The sequence below is a fragment of the Babylonia areolata genome, chromosome 18 (genome assembly GCF_041734735.1).
Source record: "Babylonia areolata isolate BAREFJ2019XMU chromosome 18, ASM4173473v1, whole genome shotgun sequence".
In the NCBI taxonomy this organism is placed as follows: Eukaryota; Metazoa; Mollusca; class Gastropoda; order Neogastropoda; family Buccinidae; genus Babylonia; species Babylonia areolata.
Window position 1 is genome coordinate 74,605,879 of NC_134893.1, and position 13,158 is coordinate 74,619,036.

Consider the following 13,158-nt stretch of genomic DNA (forward strand, 5'->3'; position numbering starts at 1 on the left):
AATTATTTTTATGTGAACTGAATACGCCTGCAAACAACAACAACAACAACAAAATTGAACAACACACAACGGCTGGGCACACACACGCGTGTGTGAATACACACACACACACACACACACACACACACGCGCGCGCGCGCGCACGCACAGAGGCTCACACGCACACACACACATACACACACACTGACACACATACACACACACACACACACACACACACACACGCACGCACAGAGGCTCACACGCACACACACACATACACACACACTGACACACATACACACACACACACACACACACACAGGCTCGCACGCACGCACACAATGTTCAAAAGCACTGTTGTTTGCCTGCGGGTTTGTCAGAAAGCAACAGAACACACTGCAATCGAGGGGACACAGCGGTCAGCTGTTCCCGCATCAGAACACTGATCTGTTGTTCATCATCCCGAATGCTGCGCACACGTGTTTTTAGTGTATTGACAAATGCGTGCGTCTCCTCGGTGACACTCACCCCTTCATTCCACGAGAAAGACGAAGTTTTTTTAAGGTAAAAAAAAAATGTTGTTGCTAATGATAATGAGTTTAGGGTTTAGGGGTTAAGGCCAGGGTTAGGGTTAGGGTTAGGGTTAGGGTTAGGGTTAGGGTTAGGGTTAGGGTTAGGGTTAGGGTTAGGGTTAGGGTTAGGGTTAGGGTTAGGGTTAGGGTTAGGGTTAGGGTTAGGGTTAGGGTTAGGGTTAGGGTTAGGGTTAGGGTTAGGGTTAGGGTTAGGGTTAGGGTTAGGGTTAGGGTTAGGGTTAGGGTTAGGGTTAGGGTTAGGGTTAGGGTTAGGGTTAGGGTTAGGGTTAGGGTTAGGGTTAGGGTTAGGGTTAGGGTTAGGGTTAGGGTTAGGGTTAGGGTTAGGGTTAGGGTTAGGGTTAGGGTTAGGGTTAGGGTTAGGGTTAGGGTTAGGGTTAGGGTTAGGGTTAGGGTTAGGGTTAGGGTTAGGGTTAGGGTTAGGGTTAGGGTTAGGGTTAGGGTTAGGGTTAGGGTTAGGGTTAGGGTTAGGGTTAGGGTTAGGGTTAGGGTTAGGGTTAGGGTTAGGGTTAGGGTTAGGGTTAGGGTTAGGGTTAGGGTTAGGGTTAGGGTTAGGGTTAGGGTTAGGGTTAGGGTTAGGGTTAGGGTTAGGGTTAGGGTTAGGGTTAGGGTTAGGGTTAGGGTTAGGGTTAGGGTTAGGGTTAGGGTTAGGGTTAGGGTTAGGGTTAGGGTTAGGGTTAGGGTTAGGGTTAGGGTTAGGGTTAGGGTTAGGGTTAGGGTTAGGGTTAGGGTTAGGGTTAGGGTTAGGGTTAGGGTTAGGGTTAGGGTTAGGGTTAGGGTTAGGGTTAGGGTTAGGGTTAGGGTTAGGGTTAGGGTTAGGGTTAGGGTTAGGGTTAGGGTTAGGGTTAGGGTTAGGGTTAGGGTTAGGGTTGGGTTAGGGTTAGGGTTAGGGTTAGGGTTAGGGTTAGGGTTAGGGTTAGGGTTAGGGTTAGGGTTAGGGTTAGGGTTAGGGTTAGGGTTAGGGTTAGGGTTAGGGTTAGGGTTAGGGTTAGGGTTAGGGTTAGGGTTAGGGTTAGGGTTAGGGTTAGGGTTAGGGTTAGGGTTAGGGTTAGGGTTAGGGTTAGGGTTAGGGTTAGGGTTAGGGTTAGGGTTAGGGTTAGGGTTAGGGTTAGGGTTAGGGTTAGGGTTAGGGTTAGGGTTAGGGTTAGGGTTAGGGTTAGGGTTAGGGTTAGGGTTAGGGTTAGGGTTAGGGTTAGGGTTAGGGTTAGGGTTAGGGTTAGGGTTAGGGTTAGGGTTAGGGTTAGGGTTAGGGTTAGGGTTAGGGTTAGGGTTAGGGTTAGGGTTAGGGTTAGGGTTAGGGTTAGGGTTAGGGTTAGGGTTAGGGTTAGGGTTAGGGTTAGGGTTAGGGTTAGGGTTAGGGTTAGGGTTAGGGTTAGGGTTAGGGTTAGGGTTAGGGTTAGGGTTAGGGTTAGGGTTAGGGTTAGGGTTAGGGTTAGGGTTAGGGTTAGGGTTAGGGTTAGGGTTAGGGTTAGGGTTAGGGTTAGGGTTAGGGTTAGGGTTAGGGTTAGGGTTAGGGTTAGGGTTAGGGTTAGGGTTAGGGTTAGGGTTAGGGTTAGGGTTAGGGTTAGGGTTAGGGTTAGGGTTAGGGTTAGGGTTAGGGTTAGGGTTAGGGTTAGGGTTAGGGTTAGGGTTAGGGTTAGGGTTAGGGTTAGGGTTAGGGTTAGGGTTAGGGTTAGGGTTAGGGTTAGGGTTAGGGTTAGGGTTAGGGTTAGGGTTAGGGTTAGGGTTAGGGTTAGGGTTAGGGTTAGGGTTAGGGTTAGGGTTAGGGTTAGGGTTAGGGTTAGGGTTAGGGTTAGGGTTAGGGTTAGGGTTAGGGTTAGGGTTAGGGTTAGGGTTAGGGTTAGGGTTAGGGTTAGGGTTAGGGTTAGGGTTAGGGTTAGGGTTAGGGTTAGGGTTAGGGTTAGGGTTAGGGTTAGGGTTAGGGTTAGGGTTAGGGTTAGGGTTAGGGTTAGGGTTAGGGTTAGGGTTAGGGTTAGGGTTAGGGTTAGGGTTAGGGTTAGGGTTAGGGTTAGGGTTAGGGTTAGGGTTAGGGTTAGGGTTAGGGTTAGGGTTAGGGTTAGGGTTAGGGTTAGGGTTAGGGTTAGGGTTAGGGTTAGGGTTAGGGTTAGGGTTAGGGTTAGGGTTAGGGTTAGGGTTAGGGTTAGGGTTAGGGTTAGGGTTAGGGTTAGGGTTAGGGTTAGGGTTAGGGTTAGGGTTAGGGTTAGGGTTAGGGTTAGGGTTAGGGTTAGGGTTAGGGTTAGGGTTAGGGTTAGGGTTAGGGTTAGGGTTAGGGTTAGGGTTAGGGTTAGGGTTAGGGTTAGGGTTAGGGTTAGGGTTAGGGTTAGGGTTAGGGTTAGGGTTAGGGTTAGGGTTAGGGTTAGGGTTAGGGTTAGGGTTAGGGTTAGGGTTAGGGTTAGGGTTAGGGTTAGGGTTAGGGTTAGGGTTAGGGTTAGGGTTAGGGTTAGGGTTAGGGTTAGGGTTAGGGTTAGGGTTAGGGTTAGGGTTAGGGTTAGGGTTAGGGTTAGGGTTAGGGTTAGGGTTAGGGTTAGGGTTAGGGTTAGGGTTAGGGTTAGGGTTAGGGTTAGGGTTAGGGTTAGGGTTAGGGTTAGGGTTAGGGTTAGGGTTAGGGTTAGGGTTAGGGTTAGGGTTAGGGTTAGGGTTAGGGTTAGGGTTAGGGTTAGGGTTAGGGTTAGGGTTAGGGTTAGGGTTAGGGTTAGGGTTAGGGTTAGGGTTAGGGTTAGGGTTAGGGTTAGGGTTAGGGTTAGGGTTAGGGTTAGGGTTAGGGTTAGGGTTAGGGTTAGGGTTAGGGTTAGGGTTAGGGTTAGGGTTAGGGTTAGGGTTAGGGTTAGGGTTAGGGTTAGGGTTAGGGTTAGGGTTAGGGTTAGGGTTAGGGTTAGGGTTAGGGTTAGGGTTAGGGTTAGGGTTAGGGTTAGGGTTAGGGTTAGGGTTAGGGTTAGGGTTAGGGTTAGGGTTAGGGTTAGGGTTAGGGTTAGGGTTAGGGTTAGGGTTAGGGTTAGGGTTAGGGTTAGGGTTAGGGTTAGGGTTAGGGTTAGGGTTAGGGTTAGGGTTAGGGTTAGGGTTAGGGTTAGGGTTAGGGTTAGGGTTAGGGTTAGGGTTAGGGTTAGGGTTAGGGTTAGGGTTAGGGTTAGGGTTAGGGTTAGGGTTAGGGTTAGGGTTAGGGTTAGGGTTAGGGTTAGGGTTAGGGTTAGGGTTAGGGTTAGGGTTAGGGTTAGGGTTAGGGTTAGGGTTAGGGTTAGGGTTAGGGTTAGGGTTAGGGTTAGGGTTAGGGTTAGGGTTAGGGTTAGGGTTAGGGTTAGGGTTAGGGTTAGGGTTAGGGTTAGGGTTAGGGTTAGGGTTAGGGTTAGGGTTAGGGTTAGGGTTAGGGTTAGGGTTAGGGTTAGGGTTAGGGTTAGGGTTAGGGTTAGGGTTAGGGTTAGGGTTAGGGTTAGGGTTAGGGTTAGGGTTAGGGTTAGGGTTAGGGTTAGGGTTAGGGTTAGGGTTAGGGTTAGGGTTAGGGTTAGGGTTAGGGTTAGGGTTAGGGTTAGGGTTAGGGTTAGGGTTAGGGTTAGGGTTAGGGTTAGGGTTAGGGTTAGGGTTAGGGTTAGGGTTAGGGTTAGGGTTAGGGTTAGGGTTAGGGTTAGGGTTAGGGTTAGGGTTAGGGTTAGGGTTAGGGTTAGGGTTAGGGTTAGGGTTAGGGTTAGGGTTAGGGTTAGGGTTAGGGTTAGGGTTAGGGTTAGGGTTAGGGTTAGGGTTAGGGTTAGGGTTAGGGTTAGGGTTAGGGTTAGGGTTAGGGTTAGGGTTAGGGTTAGGGTTAGGGTTAGGGTTAGGGTTAGGGTTAGGGTTAGGGTTAGGGTTAGGGTTAGGGTTAGGGTTAGGGTTAGGGTTAGGGTTAGGGTTAGGGTTAGGGTTAGGGTTAGGGTTAGGGTTAGGGTTAGGGTTAGGGTTAGGGTTAGGGTTAGGGTTAGGGTTAGGGTTAGGGTTAGGGTTAGGGTTAGGGTTAGGGTTAGGGTTAGGGTTAGGGTTAGGGTTAGGGTTAGGGTTAGGGTTAGGGTTAGGGTTAGGGTTAGGGTTAGGGTTAGGGTTAGGGTTAGGGTTAGGGTTAGGGTTAGGGTTAGGGTTAGGGTTAGGGTTAGGGTTAGGGTTAGGGTTAGGGTTAGGGTTAGGGTTAGGGTTAGGGTTAGGGTTAGGGTTAGGGTTAGGGTTAGGGTTAGGGTTAGGGTTAGGGTTAGGGTTAGGGTTAGGGTTAGGGTTAGGGTTAGGGTTAGGGTTAGGGTTAGGGTTAGGGTTAGGGTTAGGGTTAGGGTTAGGGTTAGGGTTAGGGTTAGGGTTAGGGTTAGGGTTAGGGTTAGGGTTAGGGTTAGGGTTAGGGTTAGGGTTAGGGTTAGGGTTAGGGTTAGGGTTAGGGTTAGGGTTAGGGTTAGGGTTAGGGTTAGGGTTAGGGTTAGGGTTAGGGTTAGGGTTAGGGTTAGGGTTAGGGTTAGGGTTAGGGTTAGGGTTAGGGTTAGGGTTAGGGTTAGGGTTAGGGTTAGGGTTAGGGTTAGGGTTAGGGTTAGGGTTAGGGTTAGGGTTAGGGTTAGGGTTAGGGTTAGGGTTAGGGTTAGGGTTAGGGTTAGGGTTAGGGTTAGGGTTAGGGTTAGGGTTAGGGTTAGGGTTAGGGTTAGGGTTAGGGTTAGGGTTAGGGTTAGGGTTAGGGTTAGGGTTAGGGTTAGGGTTAGGGTTAGGGTTAGGGTTAGGGTTAGGGTTAGGGTTAGGGTTAGGGTTAGGGTTAGGGTTAGGGTTAGGGTTAGGGTTAGGGTTAGGGTTAGGGTTAGGGTTAGGGTTAGGGTTAGGGTTAGGGTTAGGGTTAGGGTTAGGGTTAGGGTTAGGGTTAGGGTTAGGGTTAGGGTTAGGGTTAGGGTTAGGGTTAGGGTTAGGGTTAGGGTTAGGGTTAGGGTTAGGGTTAGGGTTAGGGTTAGGGTTAGGGTTAGGGTTAGGGTTAGGGTTAGGGTTAGGGTTAGGGTTAGGGTTAGGGTTAGGGTTAGGGTTAGGGTTAGGGTTAGGGTTAGGGTTAGGGTTAGGGTTAGGGTTAGGGTTAGGGTTAGGGTTAGGGTTAGGGTTAGGGTTAGGGTTAGGGTTAGGGTTAGGGTTAGGGTTAGGGTTAGGGTTAGGGTTAGGGTTAGGGTTAGGGTTAGGGTTAGGGTTAGGGTTAGGGTTAGGGTTAGGGTTAGGGTTAGGGTTAGGGTTAGGGTTAGGGTTAGGGTTAGGGTTAGGGTTAGGGTTAGGGTTAGGGTTAGGGTTAGGGTTAGGGTTAGGGTTAGGGTTAGGGTTAGGGTTAGGGTTAGGGTTAGGGTTAGGGTTAGGGTTAGGGTTAGGGTTAGGGTTAGGGTTAGGGTTAGGGTTAGGGTTAGGGTTAGGGTTAGGGTTAGGGTTAGGGTTAGGGTTAGGGTTAGGGTTAGGGTTAGGGTTAGGGTTAGGGTTAGGGTTAGGGTTAGGGTTAGGGTTAGGGTTAGGGTTAGGGTTAGGGTTAGGGTTAGGGTTAGGGTTAGGGTTAGGGTTAGGGTTAGGGTTAGGGTTAGGGTTAGGGTTAGGGTTAGGGTTAGGGTTAGGGTTAGGGTTAGGGTTAGGGTTAGGGTTAGGGTTAGGGTTAGGGTTAGGGTTAGGGTTAGGGTTAGGGTTAGGGTTAGGGTTAGGGTTAGGGTTAGGGTTAGGGTTAGGGTTAGGGTTAGGGTTAGGGTTAGGGTTAGGGTTAGGGTTAGGGTTAGGGTTAGGGTTAGGGTTAGGGTTAGGGTTAGGGTTAGGGTTAGGGTTAGGGTTAGGGTTAGGGTTAGGGTTAGGGTTAGGGTTAGGGTTAGGGTTAGGGTTAGGGTTAGGGTTAGGGTTAGGGTTAGGGTTAGGGTTAGGGTTAGGGTTAGGGTTAGGGTTAGGGTTAGGGTTAGGGTTAGGGTTAGGGTTAGGGTTAGGGTTAGGGTTAGGGTTAGGGTTAGGGTTAGGGTTAGGGTTAGGGTTAGGGTTAGGGTTAGGGTTAGGGTTAGGGTTAGGGTTAGGGTTAGGGTTAGGGTTAGGGTTAGGGTTAGGGTTAGGGTTAGGGTTAGGGTTAGGGTTAGGGTTAGGGTTAGGGTTAGGGTTAGGGTTAGGGTTAGGGTTAGGGTTAGGGTTAGGGTTAGGGTTAGGGTTAGGGTTAGGGTTAGGGTTAGGGTTAGGGTTAGGGTTAGGGTTAGGGTTAGGGTTAGGGTTAGGGTTAGGGTTAGGGTTAGGGTTAGGGTTAGGGTTAGGGTTAGGGTTAGGGTTAGGGTTAGGGTTAGGGTTAGGGTTAGGGTTAGGGTTAGGGTTAGGGTTAGGGTTAGGGTTAGGGTTAGGGTTAGGGTTAGGGTTAGGGTTAGGGTTAGGGTTAGGGTTAGGGTTAGGGTTAGGGTTAGGGTTAGGGTTAGGGTTAGGGTTAGGGTTAGGGTTAGGGTTAGGGTTAGGGTTAGGGTTAGGGTTAGGGTTAGGGTTAGGGTTAGGGTTAGGGTTAGGGTTAGGGTTAGGGTTAGGGTTAGGGTTAGGGTTAGGGTTAGGGTTAGGGTTAGGGTTAGGGTTAGGGTTAGGGTTAGGGTTAGGGTTAGGGTTAGGGTTAGGGTTAGGGTTAGGGTTAGGGTTAGGGTTAGGGTTAGGGTTAGGGTTAGGGTTAGGGTTAGGGTTAGGGTTAGGGTTAGGGTTAGGGTTAGGGTTAGGGTTAGGGTTAGGGTTAGGGTTAGGGTTAGGGTTAGGGTTAGGGTTAGGGTTAGGGTTAGGGTTAGGGTTAGGGTTAGGGTTAGGGTTAGGGTTAGGGTTAGGGTTAGGGTTAGGGTTAGGGTTAGGGTTAGGGTTAGGGTTAGGGTTAGGGTTAGGGTTAGGGTTAGGGTTAGGGTTAGGGTTAGGGTTAGGGTTAGGGTTAGGGTTAGGGTTAGGGTTAGGGTTAGGGTTAGGGTTAGGGTTAGGGTTAGGGTTAGGGTTAGGGTTAGGGTTAGGGTTAGGGTTAGGGTTAGGGTTAGGGTTAGGGTTAGGGTTAGGGTTAGGGTTAGGGTTAGGGTTAGGGTTAGGGTTAGGGTTAGGGTTAGGGTTAGGGTTAGGGTTAGGGTTAGGGTTAGGGTTAGGGTTAGGGTTAGGGTTAGGGTTAGGGTTAGGGTTAGGGTTAGGGTTAGGGTTAGGGTTAGGGTTAGGGTTAGGGTTAGGGTTAGGGTTAGGGTTAGGGTTAGGGTTAGGGTTAGGGTTAGGGTTAGGGTTAGGGTTAGGGTTAGGGTTAGGGTTAGGGTTAGGGTTAGGGTTAGGGTTAGGGTTAGGGTTAGGGTTAGGGTTAGGGTTAGGGTTAGGGTTAGGGTTAGGGTTAGGGTTAGGGTTAGGGTTAGGGTTAGGGTTAGGGTTAGGGTTAGGGTTAGGGTTAGGGTTAGGGTTAGGGTTAGGGTTAGGGTTAGGGTTAGGGTTAGGGTTAGGGTTAGGGTTAGGGTTAGGGTTAGGGTTAGGGTTAGGGTTAGGGTTAGGGTTAGGGTTAGGGTTAGGGTTAGGGTTAGGGTTAGGGTTAGGGTTAGGGTTAGGGTTAGGGTTAGGGTTAGGGTTAGGGTTAGGGTTAGGGTTAGGGTTAGGGTTAGGGTTAGGGTTAGGGTTAGGGTTAGGGTTAGGGTTAGGGTTAGGGTTAGGGTTAGGGTTAGGGTTAGGGTTAGGGTTAGGGTTAGGGTTAGGGTTAGGGTTAGGGTTAGGGTTAGGGTTAGGGTTAGGGTTAGGGTTAGGGTTAGGGTTAGGGTTAGGGTTAGGGTTAGGGTTAGGGTTAGGGTTAGGGTTAGGGTTAGGGTTAGGGTTAGGGTTAGGGTTAGGGTTAGGGTTAGGGTTAGGGTTAGGGTTAGGGTTAGGGTTAGGGTTAGGGTTAGGGTTAGGGTTAGGGTTAGGGTTAGGGTTAGGGTTAGGGTTAGGGTTAGGGTTAGGGTTAGGGTTAGGGTTAGGGTTAGGGTTAGGGTTAGGGTTAGGGTTAGGGTTAGGGTTAGGGTTAGGGTTAGGGTTAGGGTTAGGGTTAGGGTTAGGGTTAGGGTTAGGGTTAGGGTTAGGGTTAGGGTTAGGGTTAGGGTTAGGGTTAGGGTTAGGGTTAGGGTTAGGGTTAGGGTTAGGGTTAGGGTTAGGGTTAGGGTTAGGGTTAGGGTTAGGGTTAGGGTTAGGGTTAGGGTTAGGGTTAGGGTTAGGGTTAGGGTTAGGGTTAGGGTTAGGGTTAGGGTTAGGGTTAGGGTTAGGGTTAGGGTTAGGGTTAGGGTTAGGGTTAGGGTTAGGGTTAGGGTTAGGGTTAGGGTTAGGGTTAGGGTTAGGGTTAGGGTTAGGGTTAGGGTTAGGGTTAGGGTTAGGGTTAGGGTTAGGGTTAGGGTTAGGGTTAGGGTTAGGGTTAGGGTTAGGGTTAGGGTTAGGGTTAGGGTTAGGGTTAGGGTTAGGGTTAGGGTTAGGGTTAGGGTTAGGGTTAGGGTTAGGGTTAGGGTTAGGGTTAGGGTTAGGGTTAGGGTTAGGGTTAGGGTTAGGGTTAGGGTTAGGGTTAGGGTTAGGGTTAGGGTTAGGGTTAGGGTTAGGGTTAGGGTTAGGGTTAGGGTTAGGGTTAGGGTTAGGGTTAGGGTTAGGGTTAGGGTTAGGGTTAGGGTTAGGGTTAGGGTTAGGGTTAGGGTTAGGGTTAGGGTTAGGGTTAGGGTTAGGGTTAGGGTTAGGGTTAGGGTTAGGGTTAGGGTTAGGGTTAGGGTTAGGGTTAGGGTTAGGGTTAGGGTTAGGGTTAGGGTTAGGGTTAGGGTTAGGGTTAGGGTTAGGGTTAGGGTTAGGGTTAGGGTTAGGGTTAGGGTTAGGGTTAGGGTTAGGGTTAGGGTTAGGGTTAGGGTTAGGGTTAGGGTTAGGGTTAGGGTTAGGGTTAGGGTTAGGGTTAGGGTTAGGGTTAGGGTTAGGGTTAGGGTTAGGGTTAGGGTTAGGGTTAGGGTTAGGGTTAGGGTTAGGGTTAGGGTTAGGGTTAGGGTTAGGGTTAGGGTTAGGGTTAGGGTTAGGGTTAGGGTTAGGGTTAGGGTTAGGGTTAGGGTTAGGGTTAGGGTTAGGGTTAGGGTTAGGGTTAGGGTTAGGGTTAGGGTTAGGGTTAGGGTTAGGGTTAGGGTTAGGGTTAGGGTTAGGGTTAGGGTTAGGGTTAGGGTTAGGGTTAGGGTTAGGGTTAGGGTTAGGGTTAGGGTTAGGGTTAGGGTTAGGGTTAGGGTTAGGGTTAGGGTTAGGGTTAGGGTTAGGGTTAGGGTTAGGGTTAGGGTTAGGGTTAGGGTTAGGGTTAGGGTTAGGGTTAGGGTTAGGGTTAGGGTTAGGGTTAGGGTTAGGGTTAGGGTTAGGGTTAGGGTTAGGGTTAGGGTTAGGGTTAGGGTTAGGGTTAGGGTTAGGGTTAGGGTTAGGGTTAGGGTTAGGGTTAGGGTTAGGGTTAGGGTTAGGGTTAGGGTTAGGGTTAGGGTTAGGGTTAGGGTTAGGGTTAGGGTTAGGGTTAGGGTTAGGGTTAGGGTTAGGGTTAGGGTTAGGGTTAGGGTTAGGGTTAGGGTTAGGGTTAGGGTTAGGGTTAGGGTTAGGGTTAGGGTTAGGGTTAGGGTTAGGGTTAGGGTTAGGGTTAGGGTTAGGGTTAGGGTTAGGGTTAGGGTTAGGGTTAGGGTTAGGGTTAGGGTTAGGGTTAGGGTTAGGGTTAGGGTTAGGGTTAGGGTTAGGGTTAGGGTTAGGGTTAGGGTTAGGGTTAGGGTTAGGGTTAGGGTTAGGGTTAGGGTTAGGGTTAGGGTTAGGGTTAGGGTTAGGGTTAGGGTTAGGGTTAGGGTTAGGGTTAGGGTTAGGGTTAGGGTTAGGGTTAGGGTTAGGGTTAGGGTTAGGGTTAGGGTTAGGGTTAGGGTTAGGGTTAGGGTTAGGGTTAGGGTTAGGGTTAGGGTTAGGGTTAGGGTTAGGGTTAGGGTTAGGGTTAGGGTTAGGGTTAGGGTTAGGGTTAGGGTTAGGGTTAGGGTTAGGGTTAGGGTTAGGGTTAGGGTTAGGGTTAGGGTTAGGGTTAGGGTTAGGGTTAGGGTTAGGGTTAGGGTTAGGGTTAGGGTTAGGGTTAGGGTTAGGGTTAGGGTTAGGGTTAGGGTTAGGGTTAGGGTTAGGGTTAGGGTTAGGGTTAGGGTTAGGGTTAGGGTTAGGGTTAGGGTTAGGGTTAGGGTTAGGGTTAGGGTTAGGGTTAGGGTTAGGGTTAGGGTTAGGGTTAGGGTTAGGGTTAGGGTTAGGGTTAGGGTTAGGGTTAGGGTTAGGGTTAGGGTTAGGGTTAGGGTTAGGGTTAGGGTTAGGGTTAGGGTTAGGGTTAGGGTTAGGGTTAGGGTTAGGGTTAGGGTTAGGGTTAGGGTTAGGGTTAGGGTTAGGGTTAGGGTTAGGGTTAGGGTTAGGGTTAGGGTTAGGGTTAGGGTTAGGGTTAGGGTTAGGGTTAGGGTTAGGGTTAGGGTTAGGGTTAGGGTTAGGGTTAGGGTTAGGGTTAGGGTTAGGGTTAGGGTTAGGGTTAGGGTTAGGGTTAGGGTTAGGGTTAGGGTTAGGGTTAGGGTTAGGGTTAGGGTTAGGGTTAGGGTTAGGGTTAGGGTTAGGGTTAGGGTTAGGGTTAGGGTTAGGGTTAGGGTTAGGGTTAGGGTTAGGGTTAGGGTTAGGGTTAGGGTTAGGGTTAGGGTTAGGGTTAGGGTTAGGGTTAGGGTTAGGGTTAGGGTTAGGGTTAGGGTTAGGGTTAGGGTTAGGGTTAGGGTTAGGGTTAGGGTTAGGGTTAGGGTTAGGGTTAGGGTTAGGGTTAGGGTTAGGGTTAGGGTTAGGGTTAGGGTTAGGGTTAGGGTTAGGGTTAGGGTTAGGGTTAGGGTTAGGGTTAGGGTTAGGGTTAGGGTTAGGGTTAGGGTTAGGGTTAGGGTTAGGGTTAGGGTTAGGGTTAGGGTTAGGGTTAGGGTTAGGGTTAGGGTTAGGGTTAGGGTTAGGGTTAGGGTTAGGGTTAGGGTTAGGGTTAGGGTTAGGGTTAGGGTTAGGGTTAGGGTTAGGGTTAGGGTTAGGGTTAGGGTTAGGGTTAGGGTTAGGGTTAGGGTTAGGGTTAGGGTTAGGGTTAGGGTTAGGGTTAGGGTTAGGGTTAGGGTTAGGGTTAGGGTTAGGGTTAGGGTTAGGGTTAGGGTTAGGGTTAGGGTTAGGGTTAGGGTTAGGGTTAGGGTTAGGGTTAGGGTTAGGGTTAGGGTTAGGGTTAGGGTTAGGGTTAGGGTTAGGGTTAGGGTTAGGGTTAGGGTTAGGGTTAGGGTTAGGGTTAGGGTTAGGGTTAGGGTTAGGGTTAGGGTTAGGGTTAGGGTTAGGGTTAGGGTTAGGGTTAGGGTTAGGGTTAGGGTTAGGGTTAGGGTTAGGGTTAGGGTTAGGGTTAGGGTTAGGGTTAGGGTTAGGGTTAGGGTTAGGGTTAGGGTTAGGGTTAGGGTTAGGGTTAGGGTTAGGGTTAGGGTTAGGGTTAGGGTTAGGGTTAGGGTTAGGGTTAGGGTTAGGGTTAGGGTTAGGGTTAGGGTTAGGGTTAGGGTTAGGGTTAGGGTTAGGGTTAGGGTTAGGGTTAGGGTTAGGGTTAGGGTTAGGGTTAGGGTTAGGGTTAGGGTTAGGGTTAGGGTTAGGGTTAGGGTTAGGGTTAGGGTTAGGGTTAGGGTTAGGGTTAGGGTTAGGGTTAGGGTTAGGGTTAGGGTTAGGGTTAGGGTTAGGGTTAGGGTTAGGGTTAGGGTTAGGGTTAGGGTTAGGGTTAGGGTTAGGGTTAGGGTTAGGGTTAGGGTTAGGGTTAGGGTTAGGGTTAGGGTTAGGGTTAGGGTTAGGGTTAGGGTTAGGGTTAGGGTTAGGGTTAGGGTTAGGGTTAGGGTTAGGGTTAGGGTTAGGGTTAGGGTTAGGGTTAGGGTTAGGGTTAGGGTTAGGGTTAGGGTTAGGGTTAGGGTTAGGGTTAGGGTTAGGGTTAGGGTTAGGGTTAGGGTTAGGGTTAGGGTTAGGGTTAGGGTTAGGGTTAGGGTTAGGGTTAGGGTTAGGGTTAGGGTTAGGGTTAGGGTTAGGGTTAGGGTTAGGGTTAGGGTTAGGGTTAGGGTTAGGGTTAGGGTTAGGGTTAGGGTTAGGGTTAGGGTTAGGGTTAGGGTTAGGGTTAGGGTTAGGGTTAGGGTTAGGGTTAGGGTTAGGGTTAGGGTTAGGGTTAGGGTTAGGGTTAGGGTTAGGGTTAGGGTTAGGGTTAGGGTTAGGGTTAGGGTTAGGGTTAGGGTTAGGGTTAGGGTTAGGGTTAGGGTTAGGGTTAGGGTTAGGGTTAGGGTTAGGGTTAGGGTTAGGGTTAGGGTTAGGGTTAGGGTTAGGGTTAGGGTTAGGGTTAGGGTTAGGGTTAGGGTTAGGGTTAGGGTTAGGGTTAGGGTTAGGGTTAGGGTTAGGGTTAGGGTTAGGGTTAGGGTTAGGGTTAGGGTTAGGGTTAGGGTTAGGGTTAGGGTTAGGGTTAGGGTTAGGGTTAGGGTTAGGGTTAGGGTTAGGGTTAGGGTTAGGGTTAGGGTTAGGGTTAGGGTTAGGGTTAGGGTTAGGGTTAGGGTTAGGGTTAGGGTTAGGGTTAGGGTTAGGGTTAGGGTTAGGGTTAGGGTTAGGGTTAGGGTTAGGGTTAGGGTTAGGG